Source organism: Pituophis catenifer, unplaced genomic scaffold (assembly GCF_029215685.1).
Source record: "Pituophis catenifer annectens isolate HBS135680 unplaced genomic scaffold, rPitCat1.0.hap2 SCAF_1, whole genome shotgun sequence".
NCBI lineage: Eukaryota > Metazoa > Chordata > Lepidosauria > Squamata > Colubridae > Pituophis > Pituophis catenifer.
Window position 1 is genome coordinate 107,859,543 of NW_027256881.1, and position 22,446 is coordinate 107,881,988.

The following is a 22,446-nucleotide window of genomic DNA, read 5'->3' on the forward strand; positions in this document are numbered from 1 at the left end:
ACATTCAAGTTCACCTCTTTTTACCCCTTTTTACTGGTAAAATTATCTTTAAATTAATTACATTACATTGTAGTTTTTAACCCCTCGTACATTCAGCAAGCTGTATTTCTGTCTAGTGTCCAAATCTTGTCATGAAGAAACTTTACTTTTGGACAAATTTTTAACATATATAAAGCAATCACTATGATTTACCTGATGTATCAACTTTATGTGCTTTTTCTATCATTGGTGCAATGTTACCATCTACTTTTAACACCTGAGTTGGCCAGCTGATAATAAATGATTCTATATTAAGTCTAGCACATTTCTCAGTAAAACCTTGAACTGTTATATCTATGTCTGCTTTCCAGGTCCCCAATTTTATGGCTCAAATCAATTTCATTTTTATGTCATCTCACTTCCTCCCAGAATGTTATTCTCAGCATTATTACTTACTCAGCCATGGTTGCTGAATCATTTAGTTTATCTCCAGTAGCTTTAATTTCTTGCTGAAGAATTTTCATTTTCAGAATTAAGTGCTTCTGGTTATATTTTATTTCTCCCATTCAAAATAAATGATCTAATTCAGCTGCAGCATTCATCTCCTCACACATTAAGTTCGATTGCTGTCCATTCGTCTGTCTTCTCAGTGGCCCCAGACAGTAGAAATTGCGATGATGAGAGATCAGTTAATATCTTCAAATTGGCTGAGTGGGTCAGATCAGAACTTTAAGTTGTAGAGTGTAAATGCAGATCGAGAAGCTTAATTTACTTAATTTATAAGGCTGCCTAATTCAACGTGACTGGACAATGGGCAAATTTAAAAGCAGATAGAACAATTGACAAAAGAGATGGCAAATGACAGAAAAATCAAACTGATTTCCCTAGCAGCATCCATTATTCATATTAGTCCAAGAGCCAGGTTTTAAGAACTATTTAAAAATAGGATCAGCTGCTGTTCCAGATAGTAGGAGTGATGACAGAGAAGGCATGCGTCCAAGTTCCATCAGATCACATTATATTATCAATGGGACTTGAGCATACTGATCCTGCACACATAAGATGGAATAGAATGGACAAATACCGTGGGAGATAGATCAAGTAGTTAGACCTTATGTCAGGAAGGTTAGAACCAGCACCTTGACTTGTACCTGTAAAACCTATTGTTAACCAATGCAGTTCCTAAAGCAGAATGTTATGTAGGCATCCCAAAGCTTGTCAATATATTGTCTGGCCTGCCACGAACTGAATTATTTTCAGTGTTAAAACTTTTTTCATGTATTGCATTTAAACAGTCCAATAGAAAGAGAAGTAACTTTTTCAAACCATTGTGTAACTGGGCATGTATCCTTTGAAATGTGTTTGAATATTAGTAGCTCAGGTTGGTAGTTAGGCTGTCAGTTTGTATCCTTTTAATCTTATAACATCGTTGTTTTAGATTTGCAATCATAAGAGCACCCAATATTCATTTCTCTTGTCCGTCTGCTAATTTCAGAACTAATGACATATAATTCAGAATAATGTAAGTATCTTTAAAACCTAATGAATAAAAGTAGTAGTGAAACGGCTTCTGTCCAAATGACACCACAACAGCACCAGACCATGTTATTTGCAATCCAAGTACATTTTAAGTAATTCATTGAAGTTACCAGTTCTTTCCTGTAAAACATAGAAGCATTCAACAGTTGCAATAAAATATTTTTATTGTAACGGTAATTTTACCTCTATATAGATGCCAATGAATATCCATTGACATTCTTCTTCCAGAGTTTCCAATTTTTTGTTTAATAACCAATTTAGTATTTAATACTTGTTTATAAATACTTATCATAGATTCCTAGTTTGTAAAGAATGTACTAAATCCTGTGGTATTGAAAAGGGTTCTGATATTTATACTCACAATCTAATCCAATTTATTACGATACACAGTCTTTTTGTCTATTTAATTTCTCCTATTTTTAAGTTTTGGGTTCCCCAATGGTAATTTATCACTAGGATCATACTGGGGCTGGTTTAGTATTGTACATCATTCCTCCATAGCAGCTAATTTCATATTTTATGAAGTAATTGGATTTTAATACTCTCTAACGTAATGAAACTAAGCTTCAGTAGTTATGCCTTCATTAAGGTAAGAAACATTTGCCATAACTGCTCTGACAGTTAAAGCTTTCTGATTGAAAATTGAAGGAAATTTCCCCAAATTAACTCTGAATCAGTGAACTAACTTTCTGAAAATATGTTTTAGGGCTTTATTTTTGAAGTATTCATTATATCTTACATTCTTACTTTAAGTGATCCAAATGCATTGCTATTGAATTTAGATTTAGTTTAATCAGCAGATACATGCCTTGAGATATTCTCAGTCCAAGAGAAGTTATTGTCTCTGCAGCAACCTGGAACAGCAGAAATGGAAAATGGAGCATCTATACAACATATTCCAACAAAATGGCTATCTACATAGCACAAATGTTATACCAAGATGACACATGGATTGATTAAAAAATGTACAGGAATACTAGAGGAATAATAGTAAAGTAAAAAATGAAATTGGAAATGAAGACGTATGTAAATAGAAATCAGGTTGCTTAAATACCATCTCAGATTGAATTAAAAAAGGAAACAACAAAGGAATGGAAAAGGGGAGGAGTAGAGAGGGGAAAGTAGGGGAGGTGGGAGGTAAGAAGAAGAGAGAAGAAGAATTTTATTTATTTATTTATTCAATTTATATGCCGCCCCTCTCCGATGACCCAGAGAGGCTCACAATACACTCAAAAAATCACTATAAAAACACTTAAAAATTAAAAACATTAAAACCCATTCACACCATTCATGGCTGGATCTCATCAGATCACAAAGCGAGATCAACGGCCCCAGGATGGGAAAATGAGAGGAAGAAGGAAGGGGAAAGAAGAGCAGGAGAGAGGGTAAGAAGGGGAGGAAGAAGAGAGAGAGGAAAGAGGAAAGGAATTAGGAAAGGAAAAGAAAAGAAAGGAGGAATGAGGAAAGAAAGAAAGAAGGGAAGGAAAAAAGGAAATATAGTAAAACAAAAGAAGGAAATGGTAAAAGAGCAGACCCGAACAAATAATTAATTAATTACCTAATGGAAGTTAAAGAAGATGAACGAACAAGGTATAAGGATGGATAAAAGACTACATTTAAACATGTTGATGAAAAATAAAAATAGAAAACTTTTCATAAAAAAATGGCTATCTACACAACTTTATCAAAAAATCTACTCAACTCAATACAATGCAACCAACACAAACTTTAAAAAGAATTACACTGCCATGTATCAAGAATATCTCATAAACCACCAACAGACTACTACAACCACTTGGAATCAGTGTAGCACACAAGCCAACTAAAGCCCTTCAAAACATCCTAAGCAAACCAAAAGACCCAGCAACCCCAGAAGAAAAAACAGGAGTCACCTATAACATACAATGTAAATACTGCAACAACCACTATGTATGACAAACAGTCAGAAGACTGACAGAACTATCCATGAACACCAACTACCAATCAGACATGATGAAAACTCGTTAATTTCAGAACAGGAGCCCTGGTAGCGCAGCAGACTAAAGCACTGTTATTAACATCAGCTGCCTGCAATTACTGCAAGTTCAAATCTCACCAGGCTCAAGGTTGACTTAGCCTTCCATCCTTTCTAAGGTAGGTAAAATGAGGACCCATTTTATTGTGCTTATTGTGGGGGCAATAAGCTGACTTTGTATAAAATATACAAAAGTATGAAGGCTATTGCTTAACATATTGTAAGCCGCCCTGAGTCTCCGGAGAAGGGCGGCATATAAATCAAATTTAAAAATAGACAGATTTAACCATAGTTTCAATTGGGAAAATGTGACCATCCTAGATCAGGTCAAGTCCAACAATAACAGGGAATTTCTAGAAGCCTGGAACTATGACAAATCTAACCCTCACAGCTTCAGCGTTAAATTGTCTACCGTGGACCTCACCCCATTTCTAAGAGGTCCGTAAAGGGGGCGTGCATAAGCGCACCAGTGTGCCTACCATCGCTATCCTACTGTCCCCATTTGTATGTATTCATTTCTTTCGTTCATGTCCATGTTTATATTTACACCTGCTATCTACATGTTTGACAAACAAATAAATAAGCCATCAATAGACACATAGACATTAACAATATCTATAGCCTATGCAAAAGAGACAATCAACAATCCCAAAAGGGAACAAAAAGACTCCAGCACATCTCCACCAGTAATCAGCACCCAGATCAGCATAGATTAATTCCAAGGTTAGCACCAGACCAACAGTCAAGTAAACAATACTTCAATCAAGAAACTACTAAAGAGCCAACAGTAAACAGTAAACAGCCCAATCAAAAAATGTTTAAGACCACCCCCCACCAAAACTGACAGGGCAAACCACCAGAATATAAACTGACAGCAAACTGCACTCCTTACTAGCACTGATGATGCTACCTCGTTTGGGTAATAAACATCTGCAAGAAAACAAGCAAGCTCAGATAGCACCAAGGATCCTTCAATAAATGCTATCTAAAATTTTATTCATAAGTGTAACGATTTATCATCATCTCATTATGCACTATCTTTACGCACACTCTGCATCATGCTCTTTTTATTATTAGTGTTAAGGTGATTGTGGGTTTATTTCATCTTGAATTTATTTATGTAACTTAACTATAGTAGCTGCTTTTTGTTTGTACTGAGATTTTGAAGCTGAATATTGCAGTAGGATAAAATGAATAGTATACACAGGTTTCTTAATAGTCATTTATCACCTGACTTGTGAAACAATGCATTTATATTTAATACTGTGTCAAGGAGAAAAAAATGTTGTTAAAATCTTCATTTCATTTTCAGGATAAATGTTAAAAGAAAAATTATCAACATAAATCTGGAAATGAAATCCAACACTTTATAAGTGGACATTTACTTTTACAATCTGTATATAAATATATTCTAGAGAGCTGCTGGGAATTGTTGAATACATTTTGAGGTGGGTAACAAGAAAAAAAAAAGCCTCTTGTCCATTGTCAGAAACAGAACTGTCATTCCATTTTGTTGCATTTAATATGCTTAACTCTGTATTATACAGTAATCTATACAACTTAAAAAATAACCAAATTCTATTTCTTAATATAAAATTATTATTGCTATATGCCACCCAGAATCACAGTATGTGAGTTGAGTGGCCATATAAATATAAATAAATAATAAATAAACAAACAAATAATAATCTAAATCTAGTGAGCACAAATTAGAAACCCCTGGGAGTGACTTATTAATTCTATCATACAGTCCAGTGATCCCCAACCTTTCCAGCTGGCAGAGGCAGCAGCGGGAGGGGGGGGAGATGGGATAATTTGGCGTGAATATCCTCTACTTGTGCAAATAGAACTTCACTCGCTCATGCACTCACCTGCTTGCATGGCCCAGTTCCCAATAGGCCGTGGACCAGTACTGGGCTGTGATCTTATATCAGATCCATCAAGCCAAATAAAGGAATGTTATAAATGGTGGGTTTTTTTTTGTTTTTTGTTTTTTAATTTGATTTATATGCCGCCCTTCTCCGGAGACTCAGGGCGGCTTACAATGCTTTAAGCAATACTTTAAGCAATAGCCTTCATTCTTTTGTATATTTTATACAAAGTCAGCTTATTGCCCCCACAAACTGGGTCCTCATTTCACCTACCTTAGAAAGGATGGAAGGCTGAGTCAACCTTGAGCCTTGGAGAGATTCGAACCAGCAGAAATTGCAGGCAGCTGTGTTAATAACAGGGTGCACTAAACCCTTGTACTATCAAGGCTCTTGATAGTACAAGGGTTCCCACCACTTGCTCCCCACCACTGATAACCTGGACCGGTTCGCAAGAACTGGTAGTAAAAGCAGCAGGAGGCTCCTCCCACTGACCCAGACGTCATCATAGGTGATCTGCGCGGATGCAATGTGAACTGGTAGTAAAGGTAAGTAGAACCCACCCCTGAATGTTATGTACTATGAACTAAATGACAATACAGAAAGCCACATCTCAGTGTGCTTTTTTAAACAGATAGTTATGAATTTGAAGAATTTGAAAGTACTAGCCCATCTCCCTAACCTATTACCCACTACTTTTTTTTTTCTAACTCAGGGGTTTCATACATTGCCCTGGCTAAAACTATCAATAGATCTGGTAGAACCATCCTTCTTGACTTTAACTACCAATCATCATTAATTTCACTACAGTGAATCATGCATTTCAGGAAGAAATGCTATTTTTTTTCAATTGCTATTAAACCCACTGTACATCAATTTAATTTTATAGCTCTGAATTCTGAAGAGGCAAAACAAGACCTCTTGCTCCATTTGACTACATCGTATTATATATTTATTAGATACTTTAATCCTCTAAATTAAAAGACTTCCCAGCTTTAATAATTTTTTCAAAATAGCTGCCAGAAGTTTCCACCGATGACTCATCCACACAACTGAGATGTCAAACAAAGAGGAAAAAATGCAGTCAGTATCACCCTAAGCATCCTGATGAGTCACTCTGAGTTGTACACAGAATTCCAAATGCAGCCATATATTAAAAATACATAAATGTGTGCACCATACTTGAATCCTGATGTGTCCAGTTGTTGACTTTTCCTAGCAAGCATATAATCTTCCAGAAACAATCGAGGAAAAGGGAGTTTTAAATCCCTTTCAGAAATAAAACCAGTTGTTCCATTATTGCCATATCATAAACCCAATCAAACAGCACTAACCATTTGTTGGAATTGAATTAAGACTTGGATTATTGTGCACACTGTTTCATAGCTTTGCTATTATGTAAATCAGCAGAGTGCCTAAAGAAGTGAGAATCAAAGCTGCAATTTTTATGCTGAAGGCACTTAGCTATACCCACACATATCTATGTGTATGTGAATATATAGTCACTAAACAGAGAAATCATTAGCAAGCTTATTGTAGTACAGGTATATATTTTTGGAAGTTTTTATAAGATTTTGACTTCATTATACAACTGGACATTATTTGTGTTGTTCCAAAGTGGTTTCCCCTCCCTTTTAATGATCCTTTAATCCTTTTATTTGGGGTGGAGTCAGAGCAACTGAATGGATCTGAGCATTTACTGGTCGGTTGCCTTTCCTGATGCCTAGATGGAACAGATATTTTCTCTGATAGAGAAACATCTGCCGCTGCCTAGGATTAAACTCTCAACCTTCCGAGTGGGAGACAAGTATCTTCACCTTTAGGTCACCACGCCATTCTACATTGTTCCAACTTAAGTGTATAGGTTGATAAACATGGATTTAAAATGCTTCATGTAATTTTCCGCCACAAGCAAATTATCTTTAATATATTATTGTGGCTATTCATAGGATGCAAAAGTAAATGAAAAGTCTGAAGTGGAAAGTCTATTTTGATATCTGTCAGTTTTCATTTTTCCAGTCTTGAGTTCAACCCTTTCTATTTCAACGTCAGTGTGTGGCTTAAAAAGTAATGGGTGGGTGGCTTGCAGGAAAATTCATTTGCATTTTCTTCCATTTTTCTCCTAATTGAGCACATTATAAACATGCATTGTTGCAAAATCATTTTCCTTTTAGAAAGTCACTTTATGCAATTAAGTGCATTTGCTTGAAACAAGTAGATTTCTCTCCCATCCTTAATGAGAAACAAAGGCATGCTATGAAGGATGAGCTTTTCTTACCTTTCAGCATTTGCACTAATATATTCCAGGGAAAATAAAAATAAAAATCGTCCTCCATTTGCTAGTGACAGATGCACTATTTTTTATGATTCAGGTAGGATTCCACAAGTTCAATATTTTGGCAGCGATCTGTGTGTCGAAATTTGTCATTGGAGAAAACATTAAGAACTGTAGCAGTTTGCATTTAATCAAATGTTTATAGATTTGTTTTTCACACACTTCCTCCTCCTTCCTCCCTCCCTCCCTCCCCCCCTCTCCTTCCTGCCACCACCTTACATATTAGCCATCTTACCTGAGTTGAAAAATGATATTGTATTTTGTATGAATTGTGGGCTGTAAATAACCTTTGGAGGCAGATCTATGACCAGGATTTCTTTTTTTTTTTTTTACAATAAAGTTTATTTTCATTTTTAAAAATACAATACTTTACATATATACATACAAGGTTATTGCAATTAACGTACACAAATCTGCACCTATACCACTAATACAATCCATTTCATTTCCCTCTCTTTTCTTTCACCCAATTATACCATAAATTCCAACATTTGTAATAATCAGAATCTTTTTGGTTCTTAAGTAATTTCGTTAACCAGTCTGCCTCTGCGCATTCTGTAATTTTCCAAATCAATTTATTTTCTGTGGGTATTAATTCATTTTTCCATTTTTGCGTGTATAGTATCCTAGCTGCAGTAGTGATGTGAAGGATCAAATACCATTTTTCCTTAGTTATTTTGTCTGGTTTCATTCCTAATAAAAAATCTCTGGTTTCAGCTCTATATTATATCCTGCAATTTCCACCATCCAGTTCCGAACCTTGGACCAATATTTGCCTGCTTTGGGGCACGTCCACCATTGGTGGTAGTATGTCCCACAAGCATTCCCACACTTCCAGCATGCCGGAGAAACTCCCGGGAACATTCTTGCGATTCTTGCCAGGGGGATATGCCAACGATAGACCATTTTATAAATATTTTCCTTGTAGGAGGTTGACAAAGTATGTTTCATATTCCTATTCCATATCTCATCCCATTTATCCAGATTTGGAGAAAATCCGAGGTTCTTTCCCCAGGCAATCATAGTGTCCTTGATCACCTCCTCGCCAATCCATCGTGATACTAAAAACTGGTAGCACCTTGAAAGTAATTTCTTTTCAATTCCGAATAAGATTTTATCTAACTCCTGTAGTGACCTATATATTCCCTCCTTTCCTTTGTCCCTTCTGACTCTCGATTGTATTTGGGCATACGCCCACCAGTCTACCTTTTTGCCCTGTTTTGTAAGCTCCTCTCGGGTCTTCAATTCCCCTTGAAGGTCAAGCAAATCCTGATAAGTCAATGGTATTTCCTTATTATATAGTGTTGCATGTGTTACTGCCTCTAATGGGGCAAACCAAATCAGAATCATTGAATAATGCCTGTTCCTAACTCTTTCCCAAGATTCTAATAATATTCTCTGAAGGTAGTGTCTCTTAAACTGTCCACATTTCTTGCCCCTCTCCCTCCATAGAAAATGGTGCCAACCTTGACACAAATCATAATCCTCCAATGTAAGAGTCCTCTTCCTATTTAAAAGCATCCAGTCTCTGATCCAAGTTAAATTAGCCGCTTGGTAGTAAAACTCCCATTTCGATAGACCAAATCCCCCTCTACATGGAGCCTCTTGGAGCATTTTAAGTTTTATCTGGGGCTTCTTCTTCTGCCACACAAATTTCCTCACATAACTATCTAGCAGTTTAAAAAAACCACTATCCAGTCTCACGGGGGCAGTCTGAAATACAGTAAGTAGTTCCATTTCGGAAGTATGTGGTTTTTAATCGTAGCTATCCTACCAAGTAAGGAGAGTTGCAGGTGCTCCCACTTTTCTAGGTCTGTCTTTGTTTGGGCTAACAACTTTGTGTAATTATCTGCCATAATGGACGTATTTTTAGAAGACATCCAAATACCCAAGTATTTTATTCTTTTAGTCACTTGAAGGCCAAATTCTCTCTCCAATGAACGATTTCGTGTCATATTCTTTGTTATAATCTTCATCTTGTCTTTGTTGATTCGGAGACCTGCAACTCTACCATACTTCTCTATCTCCTGAAGCAAGTTTTTACCTGATTCTAATGGATCCTCTACAATAAAACCAAATCATATACGAATGCCTGAGTTTTATATTCTTCAGATCTCACCTTCAGCCCCTTTATTCCCTGATTCTTCCTAATTTCCCGTAGAAGAGGTTCTAGTGTAAAGATAAATAGAAGTGGGGACTGTGGGCATCCTTGTCTTGTGTCTTTTCCAATTTCAATCCTACACGTTTCTTCCCCATTAATTAAAGCTCTAGCTATTTGAGTTGAGTAGATCGATCTTATCGCCCGTATATAATCTCCAAATTCCATTTTATCTAACAAGGCAAACATAAATTTCCACCTAACCCTATTGAAGGCCTTCTGAGCATCTACAAAAATGAATGCTACTTCCTTATCCAAAAATGTCTCATAATACTCTATTGCATCTATTATCGTCCTCACATTGTCCCTTATTTGTCTATGTGGCAAGAACCCATTCTGGTCTCTATGTATGTAGTGGTTTAAAAAATGTTTCATTCTCCCTGCTAAAATTGAAGTGAAGATCTTATAATCGGTATTCAAAAGGGATATAGGCCTGTAATTGTGGATCAGCGATGAATCTGTTTCTGCCTTGGGAATCAAGGAAATATATGCCTCCATCCAGGAATTTGGGATCCAACCCTCCACGATGATTCCATTAAAGACTTCAGTCATATATTGTCCCACTATATCACTATATTGTCAGGAACAAATGCTGAGTTCCTGAAGTGCTGTGTGCCGACGTTTAAACTTGCCAAGAGTCCTTGCATTCCTTGTTGGCATTCTGGACTAATTATCTGGATCTTTTGCTCCCTGAACTCCTTGCTTGGCTCTTATTTTGCCAAAAATATTTGGGATTTAAACGTCGGCACACAGCACTTCAGGAACTCAGCATTTGTTCCTGACAAATGCCCTTCCCCATGGCATCTCCTTAAGTCTCATTCCCCAGGTGTGCCTGCTGAAGCTGGGTGGGGCACTCTCCTCACACGTGGCTTACTCCGTCTGCACTGATCATGCTTTCTCTGCACTCTCCAAGCCCTTGCATTATTATTATTATTTTTTTATTATTATTTATTAGATTTCTATACCGCCCTACTCCCGAAGGACTCAGGGCGGTGCACAGCCAGACAATAAAAACACATACAATACAAAATTTAAAAAATAGAATAAAATCAAATTAAATAATTTTGGCCCCGACAAATTTAAAAACCCCAAACTTTTAAAACCAATTTAAAATTGAATATATAAATACTAAAAGATATTTAAAATTTAAAAATCTTTTATAAAAGAGGGGGAAAATTAGGCCAGGCCGGCCTGGTGAAATAGTAAGGTCTTTAAGGCGCGGCGGAAGGTGCGCAGATCCAGGATCCTCCGTATCTCTGGGGGGAGCTCGTTCCAGATAGTAGGTGCCCCCACAGAGAAGGCTCTCCCCCTGGGGGCCGCCAGTTGGCATTGTTTGGCTGACGGCACCCGGAGGAGCCCCTCTCTATGGGAGCGTACCGGCTGGTGGGAGGCTATTGGTGGTAGTAGGCGGTCCCGCAAGTACCTGGGTCCTAAGCCATGGAGCTCTTTAAAGGTGGTAACCAAAACCTTGAAGCGCACCCGGAAGACCACCGGGAGCCAGTGCAGCTCGCGCAGGAGAGGTGTTACATGGGAACGCCATGTCGCTCCCATTACCATCCGCGCGGCCGCACTCTGCGCCAGTTGGAGCCTCCGGGTGCTCCTCAAGGGGAGCCCCATGTAGAGAGCGTTGCAATAGTCCAGGCGGGAGGTGACAAGGACATGAGTGACCATGCGTAAAGAGTCCCAATCCAGAAAGGGATGCAACTGGCGAATCAGGCGAACCTGATGAAAAATCCTCCCGGTCACGGCCGTCAAGTGCTCTTCTAAAGACAGCCGTGAATCCAGGAGGACGCCCAAGTTGCAAGCCCTCTCCGTGGGGGCCAATGATTCGCCCCCAATAGTCAGTGATGGTGTCAACTGACTATATCGGGACGTCGGAAACCACAGCCACTCGGTCTTGGATGGGTTGAGCCTGAGCCTGTTCCTCCCCATCCAGATCCGTACAGCCTCCAGGCACCGGGACATCACTTCAAGGGCATCGTTGGGGTGATCCGGGGTGGAGATGTACAGCTGGGTGTCGTCAGCGTACTGATGGTACTCCACCCCGAAACCACGGATGATCTCGCCCAGCGGCTTCACATAAATGTTGAACAGGAGAGGCGAGAGGACCGACCCTTGCGGCACCCCACATATGAGGGGCCTCGGGGTCGACCTCTGTCCCCCTGTCAACACAGACTGCGACCGGTCAGAGAGAAAGGAGGAGAACCACCGCAACACAGTGCCTCCCACCCCCAACTCTTCCAACCGGTGCAGCATGATACCATGGTCGATGGTATCAAAAGCCGCTGAGAGATCTAACAGGACCAGGACAGAGGAGCACCCCCTGTCCCGAGCCCTCCAGAGATCATCAACCAACGCGATCAATGCCGTTTCCGTGCTGTACCCGGGCCTGAAGCCCGACTGGAACGGATCCAGATACGTCGTTTCATCCAGGTGCTGGGGGAGCTGTTGCGCGACCACACTCTCAACAACCTTCGCAACAAAGCGAAGATTGGAGACCGGACGATAATTTACCAACATTGCCGGGTCCAGGGAAGGCTTCTTGAGGAGAGGCCTCACCACCGCCTCTTTCAAGGCGGCGGGAAAGTCACCCTCACTCAGCGAAGCGTTTATAATCCCCTGGAGCCAGCCTCGTGTCACTTCCCGGGAAGCCAGTACTAACCAGGAAGGACACGGGTCCAATAAACAAGTGGTCGCGTTCAGTCTACCCAGAATCCTGTCCACGTCCTCAGGGGTCACAGGATCAAACTCATCCCAGATAACATTCTCAAGACCTGCCCCTGTCTCTCCCCCTGAGACTACCCAGTCGGAGTCCAAATCTTCCCGAATCTGAGTGATTTTGTCATACAGATACTGAACAAAATCCTCGGCTCTACCCTCCAAGGGGTCCTCCCGCGCTTCCTGGTGGAGCAGGGAGCGGGTCACCCTAAAGAGGGCGGCCGGGCGATTATCTGATGACGCAATAAGAGCAGCAAAATAACTACATTTCGCTGCTTTTATCGCCATTAAGTAATTCCTAATGTGGGATCTTACTAGTGTCCGGTCAGATTCAAGAAGACTGGCCCTCCAACTACTCTCTAGGCGTCTTTTCCGGCGCTTCAACTCCCTCAGCTCCTCGGTAAACCAAGGAGCCAATTGAGATCGGCGCCTGGTCAGAGGCCGCAAAGGCACGACCCGATCCAGAGCACCAGCAGCCGCCCTATCCCAGGTGGCCACCAGGTCTCCAGTCGAGGCGTGTGCCAGAACCTCAGGAAATGGCCCAAGCTCCGTCTGGAATCTGTCAGGTTCCATCAGGCGCCTGGGGCGGAACCATCTGACCAGCTCCGCCTCCCTGCGGCGGGGTGCAGCGGTTCAAAAGTCGAGACGAAGGAGAGAGTGATCTGACCATGACAAGGGTTCAGTAACTATATCCCCTATATCAAGATCCCTCAGCCACTGTCCAGAGACAAAAGCCAGATCCAGCGTGTTTCCCCCTGTGTGGGTAGGGCCATGAATTAACTGGGTCAGGTCCATAGCTGTCATGGAAGCCATGAACTCCCGAGCCATCTCTGACGTCTCACCCACGGACGGCAGGTTGAAATCCCCCATGACCATAAGCTTAGGGGTATCAACCGCCACCGCGGCGATGACGTTGAGTAGCTCGGGCAGGGCTGTTGCCACGTGGCAGGGAGCCAGGTACGTGATCAGCAAACCCATCTGAACCCCATGACCCCATTTCACAAAAAGGGATTCACAGCCAGCCGTCTGAGGAACAGTGGCCTCCCTCGGTCTCAGACCTTCTTTAATGATAACCGCTACCCCCCCGCCCCTCCCCTGTGACCTCGGCTGATGGAATGCTTGGAAACCTGGTGGGCACATTTCAACGAGGGGAACCCCCCCCCTCCTGGCCCAACCAGGTCTCCGTAATACCTGCCAGGTCCGCACCCCCCTCCTGAACAAGATCACAGATGAGGGGGGCTTTATTTACTACGGACCTGGCATTGCACAGCATCAGCCAAAGGCCTGGGTCCTGAGGGTCTATGCAACCTGAGGAGCGAGTAGAGCCTTGGGGGCCGGAGCACGCCACCGCTCGTAGACAGCGAGTGCGCACTCCCCTAACACGATATGGCCCCCTGCTTCCGCCATATCTACCCCTCCCACCTACAGTACTGATGTTCAAAAAACTATCCGGACAAGCTCTAACCCCCCCCCTCGATTCCGGGTCCCCCATCCCCCATGCCACGCTTCACTGCCAGACCCGACCCTCCCCCTTGTGGGTTATCCCCCATACCCACAGCCCGAATTCCAATCTGACCCTCCCCCTCCCTAGGACCCCTTAAAAATTTGACTAAAAATTTTGTTAGAAAACCCCTCAATCCCCTCGTTTTCACATGCCACCTCTCTGGGTCCCAAAACCCTTCCTTGAGGTGGGCCCTCGATAGTGAGGAGGGCCACATCTGCGAGAAGGGGGAATCTCGCAGCGCAAGAAGATCTGCAGTCGTATACATCTCCAAAATGCAGCGATGGAGGCCCAAAGCTCAGACAGGGGACTTCACAAAAGATGTAACACAGCCAATTGTTCATCGATGTGCTGTTGGTGTCTCAACTGTCCTCCCACAACAGCAGGAGGGTCCTAAATTATCTCCTCCAATGGGGGCGACCTCTGGCCCGCCCTCTCACGGCAGAACCCCACGGGGCCGTAGATTGAAAAAGTTCTCCCACAGACAAGAGTCATGATGTAATAGAGGACCCCTCAACAGTTGCATCAGTTTGGCTGACCATGGTCGGAAAAAAGATTTATCAATCTATCAGTCAGTCTATGAGTCATGCCAGGGGCGAAGATGGAAAATCCTTGGCAAAGTCTTATACTCAAGATCATATTCAAGTAAGTCCCGATGAAAAAGGGAAAGAAGGGAAGGGGAAGAAGGAAGAGGGGAAGAAAAGGGGGGGGGGAGAGAGAAGATTCCCTCAATTAGGGCGAATAATAAGCCCATTTAGGCAGACACAGTACCTGGGAGGGGGAGGAGAAAAGGGCTGGTATCTATGAGACGGAAAACTCCTCCGTCCCCCCCCCAGCCCTACATTCCTCAGATAGTTCAGTTCTTCCGGGATAACAAATCCAAACCCCAGCCTCCATTGGATGTCACAGGGGGCCTCCAGGTCCTCTACAGCTGCCAAGATATCCCGGGAGGGGGTCTTTCTTCTCCAGTCCGTTATGCTCCTCTCAGTTTTCACCCTCTAGCAAGCCCCCCTTCTCCGGCAATAGGGCCTGAGAACAGCTCCAGTACTTCCATGGGGTGTGCCATGGCCCAGTTTAATGTTGGGGCCGGCCTCACCACCCCCGCTGATATCCACGCCACCATTCCCGGATTCCAGGGGCCGCTGAGGAAGTTCCTGAGTGGGGCAGATGAAATTTCAACAGGCTGCCACCACTCGCTGTCCCACAGCCATACTTCCCCTTTCACCTTGCTGCTATCGCTGCCAACGAACAAACCACCATAGCACCACTTTCGGCGGCGTTGGAGCAGCGTGGCCAACTTCTTCGCCAGCACCTCTAGGCATGTCCAGGGGCGAGGGAGATCTCAAAAACCCTCGCCCCCTCCGCTGACTGACCCCCCCGCCGTCAGCAAGCCACATCTCCATATCTCCGTTCTCCGCTCGGCTCGGCTCCACTCTCCCTTCTCCTTCTCCTTCCCAGCAGCGCCGCCGCTCTCCACTCCCCACTCGGCTCGGCTCTCGGCGGCGTCGGTGGAGTCGGAGCAGCGCGGCCACACTCTCCCTCGCCGCGTCCAGGGGCAAGGAAGATCGCAAAACCCTTGCCCCGAAGCCATTCGACCGAATCAGAGGTTGCTGATGGTCGAGCTCCCCTGCAGCACCCCCTCGAGCCCCAGAAAGTCCTCCATCCAGCCGCAGCACCTCACCTCACGACTGCCATCTTGCGCATGCTTACTAGCTGGATGTTAGTACCCCATCAGGAGGGGGTGTTAGACCCCCCATCAGGAGGGGGTGGTTCTTGCTCCTCATCTGAGCTGTTCTCAGCGCTCCTAGATAAACCTTGACAGCCCCAAACAATCCACACTGAAACCAGAGTTGGCAAATGGTTTATTGCTGCTGCAAGTTAGCTCCAAGGCAACACTGAGCTACATTTATTTATTTAGAATTTTTTTAAAAAAAATTAAACAAAAACAAAACATAAAACCATAATCATTCAAATACAATCACAAACAGCGTGTTGATCGGTTAAAATTCTTTTATGCAAAATGAGGAAAATTTGGTGAAACAGATTAGAGATCAAAGTCAGATGCATATTACTTAATTAATTACTTAATAAATTACTTAATCTGTTTCTTAATAGTTTTTAACTTCTATATGTATTTGTATTTATTATGGCTGTTCACCGCCCTGAGTCCTTCAGGAGTAGGGCGGTATACAAATATGAAAAATAAATAAATAAATAAATAAATAAATAAATAAATAAATAAATAAATAAATAAATATTAAAAGGTTGTATAATGCATTACTGGAAATAGACTCAGAAACTGAATTGGTTAAGGATTGTATGATAAAATGGGCACAAAACTTTCAGGAACCAGTGATGATGGAAACGTGGGAAAAGATTTGGGTCAGAAATGTTAAATTTACGCAAGCACAAAATTTGAGAGAGAATTTTTATAAAATGTTTTATAGATGGCACTTAGATCCTAAGAAATTATCATGTATGTACTCGAATTTGCAAGCTAAATGTTGGAAATGTGAATGTAATGATGCAACCTATTATCATATATGGTGGTCTTGCAAGAAAATTAAGGCATTTTGGATAAAAATTTGGTGGGTGATGCAGAACATTTTGAAAAGAAGGTTGAAATTTACTCCTCAATTGTTTCTATTGGGTATAACTACGGACTGTACAGTTTCAGAGACTAAATTGATTCTGAACTTAATATCAGCAGCTAGGCTGCTGGTAGCTCAATATTGGAAGAAGGACTCTTTGCCTACTATTGAAGAGTGGATATTGAAAGTAACAAACCTAGCAGAAATGGCGAAAATCTCGGCGTATTTGAAGGACTACACGCAAGAAAGATACGTATCGGAATGGAGAAGATGGATTGATTATATTCAAAATAAGTATCAGACAAGAAAATATCAAATAGCTTATGAATGAATGTTAGTATTAGAAGTATTTGGTTATCTGTAGTGGAGTTAAGGTTTCAGTGGGGGAGGCAGTACTTTGAGGATAAGTAGATTAATCTAGTTTATGTTTGATTAAATGAAACACCTTGTATTTCGCTCTGGGAAGTCGGGGGGAGGGTGGGATGAAGGGGGGAAAGGGTGGGGGGAACAGGGGAAAAAATTTTTTTGTATTTCTTTTTTTGTAAAACTTTTCATTAAAAAAAAATTCTTTTGTGCATATCCAAAATTACCAATTATTTAATTTCTCTTATTTAACAGTTTTATATATCCCTTATATATTATTATACTCATTTAGCCATTATTTAACAAAGGCTTAACTCCCATAAAAAAAAAAACCACTTCATATATTTTATCATTACATTAATTTCATATTTCATATTTCATCTCCATGTTTTATTATCTAGCCATTGGTAGAACAAATTCCAAATCAAATAATATTGTTTATCTTCCTGTTCTCTAATTTCAAATGTCAATTTACTCATTTCAGCACAGTCCATAATTTTCTTAATGACTTCATCATCATCTTCTCGCTTTTCCAATTTTTAGCAAAAACAATTCTAGCTGCTGTTAAAACATTCACAATTAAATATCTTAGTTCTTTGTTATATATTTCTGGTAAAATCCCTAATAGAAATATCTCTGGTTTAAAGTGTTTTTCTTTGTCATTTTTTTCCAACCATATGTGGATTTTAATCCAATATCTTTCAGCTTCTGCATATGTCCACCACATATGGTAATATGATCCTGGAGTCTGATGACATTTCCAACATTTTTCCGATTTGTTCTTAAACATTCTGGCTATTCTCGTTGGGGGTAAATGCCACCTGTAAAATATCTTATACAAATTCTCCTTATATGCTGTAGATATTGTCATTTTATCAGTTTGCAACCACAATTTTTGCCATTTCTCTAAATCAATCCCATGACCAAAATTTATCATTGTTTCTTTAACTTGTTCGCCTTCCAATTTTACCTCTATAAATAACTACAATTTTTTAATTACATAATCATCAGACCCCATTAAAATCTTATCTAAATTAGTCAAAACATTATAAAAACGAGCTACAGTTATTTAAAGTTGGCGCTGAGAGCAACCACCTCTCAGCACCTTTCATAGGTCCGCGCAGGCCCCACCCGTCCCACATATAGTGAACAGCTGAGCTAGTCACAGCTGAGATATGCATTCAAATGGGCTGCGAAGCATCCCTGCGTCGGCCCATTGCGTCATCATCCGCTGTCACCGCTAACGCCTCCATTCACCTGTGATCCTCCATTCGCTGCTGATCCTTTCCCTGACGCGTCCTGCTGCCTAACAACCTGTGCCACCATCACCACACCCTGTGAAGAGCCTTCCCCATTTGGCATCCAAGTAGCTTGAGCTTGCGTTCCAGCAACCTCCTCTCTGTCTCTCATATGCTTTGTCGAGCAGGAGACCGAGCTCGACAGCTGTCTCTCCTCCCTACCTGCAGACCTTACTAATTCTGAATAGTCTTGCCTGGACTGACTCTGCCCTTCCCCAGTTTTCTCCAAGGCCAACGGAACTTCCCTCTCACTTGCTGTCAGTTCTTGTTCCAGCTCATCTTCCGCCGCTGATTCAGACTCCAACAGGGGCATGACAGAATGACAGAATGACAGAATGAATGAATGAATTAATTAATTAATTAATTAATTAATTAATTCAGACTCAAGTTTATTTAATGGTATGGTTTTGGTTATGAAGATTTTTTTAAAAAATAAAGCTGTTATAATACTTGCAGTGTCTGGAACATGAAATATGAAAACTGAAGTGATAGAAGACTTACTGTATGTTATTTTTGTGTGTGTGAAGAAGGAAGATGAAGTGTGACAATAGAATTCTAAATTGAGGTAATAGATCCTAAAGTAAATAGGGATGTCCATTCTAATTAAGAATGTCAAATATTTTGTAAGATGATAAAAATAGGCTTCTTATACATATTCTGGATTTCATATGAACATTTGATTGATAGGGTTTGATTAAACTTTATAAAATGAAAAGCAGCATCATGTCAAAATGATGGTCTTCAGTAGGCATATGTAACTGACGTATATGTTGTACTAATAATGCACTAAATTATTTTAATATATTCCATTGTGATTATTTTGATAAAAGTTGACCATCAAAGCTTCAGTAGACTGATTTGGAGGAAGAATAGCGGGCTAATAAAGTTTGACAAATAAGAAAAAATGGAACCAGGATGTCAAATAAAGTTTTGTATATGATGATATTGGACCAGTCTGTCTAAAAGAACACTGACTGTATAATTTTAATTAGAAATAATATTAATTTATAGTGTTTCCTTGGATATGTGTATTGCAATTAAAGAGAAGAAAGATTGGTATTGGGTCATTCATTTATGATTTACTTAAGGTATTTTACACTCTTTAGCAAAAAAATATACTCCAATAGAGAAGATCAGTTCTCAGGAGTTAGATAATACCCACTAGATTGATTGAAGCCTGAGTTGTGAATCAAAAGGAGATAATTAGAATAAATTTTACTTATCTGCAGATTGGTCTGAGTTAGCTCTTTGAAATCTGTCCTTCATGAAGTCCCACAGTTTGTGTATTTCTTACAGAGTGTTGCAAATCATGACAATTCATTAGTTCACCTGCAGATTTTGTTGGTTTTGTTGTGGCCTGTTGGCCAACGGCCCCTCCAGCAGCCAAATCAGAGGAGGAGAAGATGTGCGAGTCAGGATCAGCATCAAGGCAACCTGAGACCTCTGAAGGGGAAGAGGGAATGGAGCTGGCAGAGAGAGAGAGTGAGAGAGAGGGGTGGAGGGGTGGGGGCAGAGCCTGGGCCATCTGTCATCCCTCAGATGGAGAGTCAACAGCCCCCAGGTCTGGAGATGAGGAAGAGGAGGAACAGCTGGGTCCAGTGCCCAATGCACTAGAGAGGAGAGCAATGGAAATCTGTGGGCCGATCCTTGGGAAGGAAGAGCCACTACTGCTAACGAAGCCCCACCCTAGCTCTGGGGATAAAAGACAGAGGGTGGAGATGAATAGATGTGGCAGACAACTATTCATCTTCTGGCAGGACAGATTTGTTAGCCTGCACTGAGAGAGAAACTTTTTGCCAGGGCTGCCAGCACTCCTAATAAAGGAGTCCTTGAGTTCACTTTGGAGGGTTTGTCGTGTTTGGGGAGCTGGGTCAGAACAGGTTTCAGTTATCACTAATGTGAGAGGCAAACAAAATGATGAAGGTTTAGTTTCCTACAGCAGAATGTCTGCATCTATTATTAAAGTTCTGAGCTATTTCTGAACAGGGCCAGGGTTCAGTTTTATCTGTCTCCAGAAAGCTTTAAAGTCAAGCTTACATGACTTGATTTACTTTATTCAGAATGCATGTTCTCATTTCATCCATCACACTCAAGAGAATATAACTAGACTATTTATAGGAACATGTTGTGGTTGGAGCAGATGCTTTATTTTGATGAAGCTTCAAATAAAGCACTCAAACAGTAGCAAGATCTCAAAGCAAAGTGCCCCTTCACACTTTCACACAAAGCAGCAGAACAACCCTTCATTTTGCATGTAGAAAGGGACTTTTGCGTATGAACAACCCCAGTTTTTTTTTAAAAAAGCAGTAGCTTTGGAGTAGCTTATGGAGCCTGATCAGCCTTGTCTCAATGTTCCACAAATCAGGATTGATAGGTAGCCCATAATGCTGTGGGACAGCATCTACAGTGGGTCTCTTGGACTTCTGAGTGGATGTTTCCAGGGGTGGGTTGCTGGGGATTTGCAGGGGTTCGGGAGAACCTTTAGCTAAGATTGAGTGCAGGTTGGAGACCCCCAAATCTGACTTCTGGCTGGCCCCATCCACCCCACCTCTCCCAGGAATCCCCACGCGGCCCGTTTTGGATGCAGGTAAATGTAGGGTGCACGTGGACGCTCGGGGAGGGTGAAAAATGGGCCTACCGGAAGTTCGGGAAGGCCTGAAACGGGCCTCTGGAGCCTGGGGAGGCCACTTTCACCCTCCCAGAAGCTCAAGGAAAGCCTCCAGAGCCCATGGAGGGCAAAAATGCCCCCCCCCCACCATGGTGCAAGAGGCCAACTAGGCCACACCACCATGGCCACACCCAGCAACCGGGCAGAGAACCCTTTGCTAAAATTTTTGAATCCCACTCCTGGATGTTTCTCTTCTGGTTCTCCCATGCACTTAAATTCCAGATATGCAATGAATATGTTCTTCAGCTCAGTTAGTCATCAACAAAGCATTAATGCAGTTGGTTTTCACCAGTTTTGAAACCCTCGTAGGCAAAAAGGAGGTGAAAGGTATTTCCTTTTTTCTCCCCTGCTGTTGGCACAAATCTCTGATATGTCATGGAATTATTTCTTTCCTTCTTTTGCCAATCTTTTCCTTGAGGCAGTGAGATCATCAGGGATCAATAGCTGTACGAGTTGGGACTTATACCACTTCCTTTTCTTCAAAAGCTTCATTTGAGGTGGCAGAGCAGTATGTGAAAGTAGCATATTAGAGCATAATACTGGTATTATGGAACACTGTATTCTTGTGCATCTGAGCTGGGTATCCAGTAATTTCAGCCTGAACGTTTCTGCTCTTCCTCAATGGCATTGAGCTGCTAAGGTCTTTGATCTTTATGGCCACATTTGACAGATTAGATTAGATTCCATATAAGAGTTGTGTGAGCAACAATACTCTGGCACTGAAAAGATTTTAGTAATTTTCAAAAGCCTGATCTAACCTTCTTTCTGTTTTTATTACAGTTGTGGCTTTTACTGGGGAACTCTCCAGTCTGAATAGGAAACATTTTCTTTTATATATTTTATAGCTGCTTTCTTCAAAGTAGAGACCTGGTTGGGCAAAAGATCAGTGGTCAGAAATTGTGGCCAGTTGTTGTTCAAAGCGTCTAGAGAATATCAGGAAAAGAAGGTTGCTTTGCAGTGTCTCTTGTATTTAGTCTTGTTTGTTTGTTTGTTTGTTTATCTTTGATGTATGGGGGTGTGTGGCCCAACTCAAAACTGATCCAGGACAGCATACAATTAAAACCAGTACAAAACCTAAATCAAACAAAAAATCCCCTCTCCCGCCCCAGCCGGGCTGCTAAACCACAAAGATTGGGCTTCTGCTTTACTAGAAGGTGCCAAAGTAATTGGGGGTTAGACAGCATCACCAAACCCAAAAAATTTAAAAGGCAATGATAGCCTGGATTTCTGAAAAGGCTCTTTAGAGTAAAGCATTGCAATTCCCACAATCCCATATCATTGTCAATACTGTCAACAAATTTCAGCAGGCCTATATTACCCTGATTCGGAATTACAGGTAGTCCTTGACTTACAGCAGCTCATTTAGTGACTTTTCAAAGTTACAACGGCACTGAAAAAAGACTTCTGACCATTT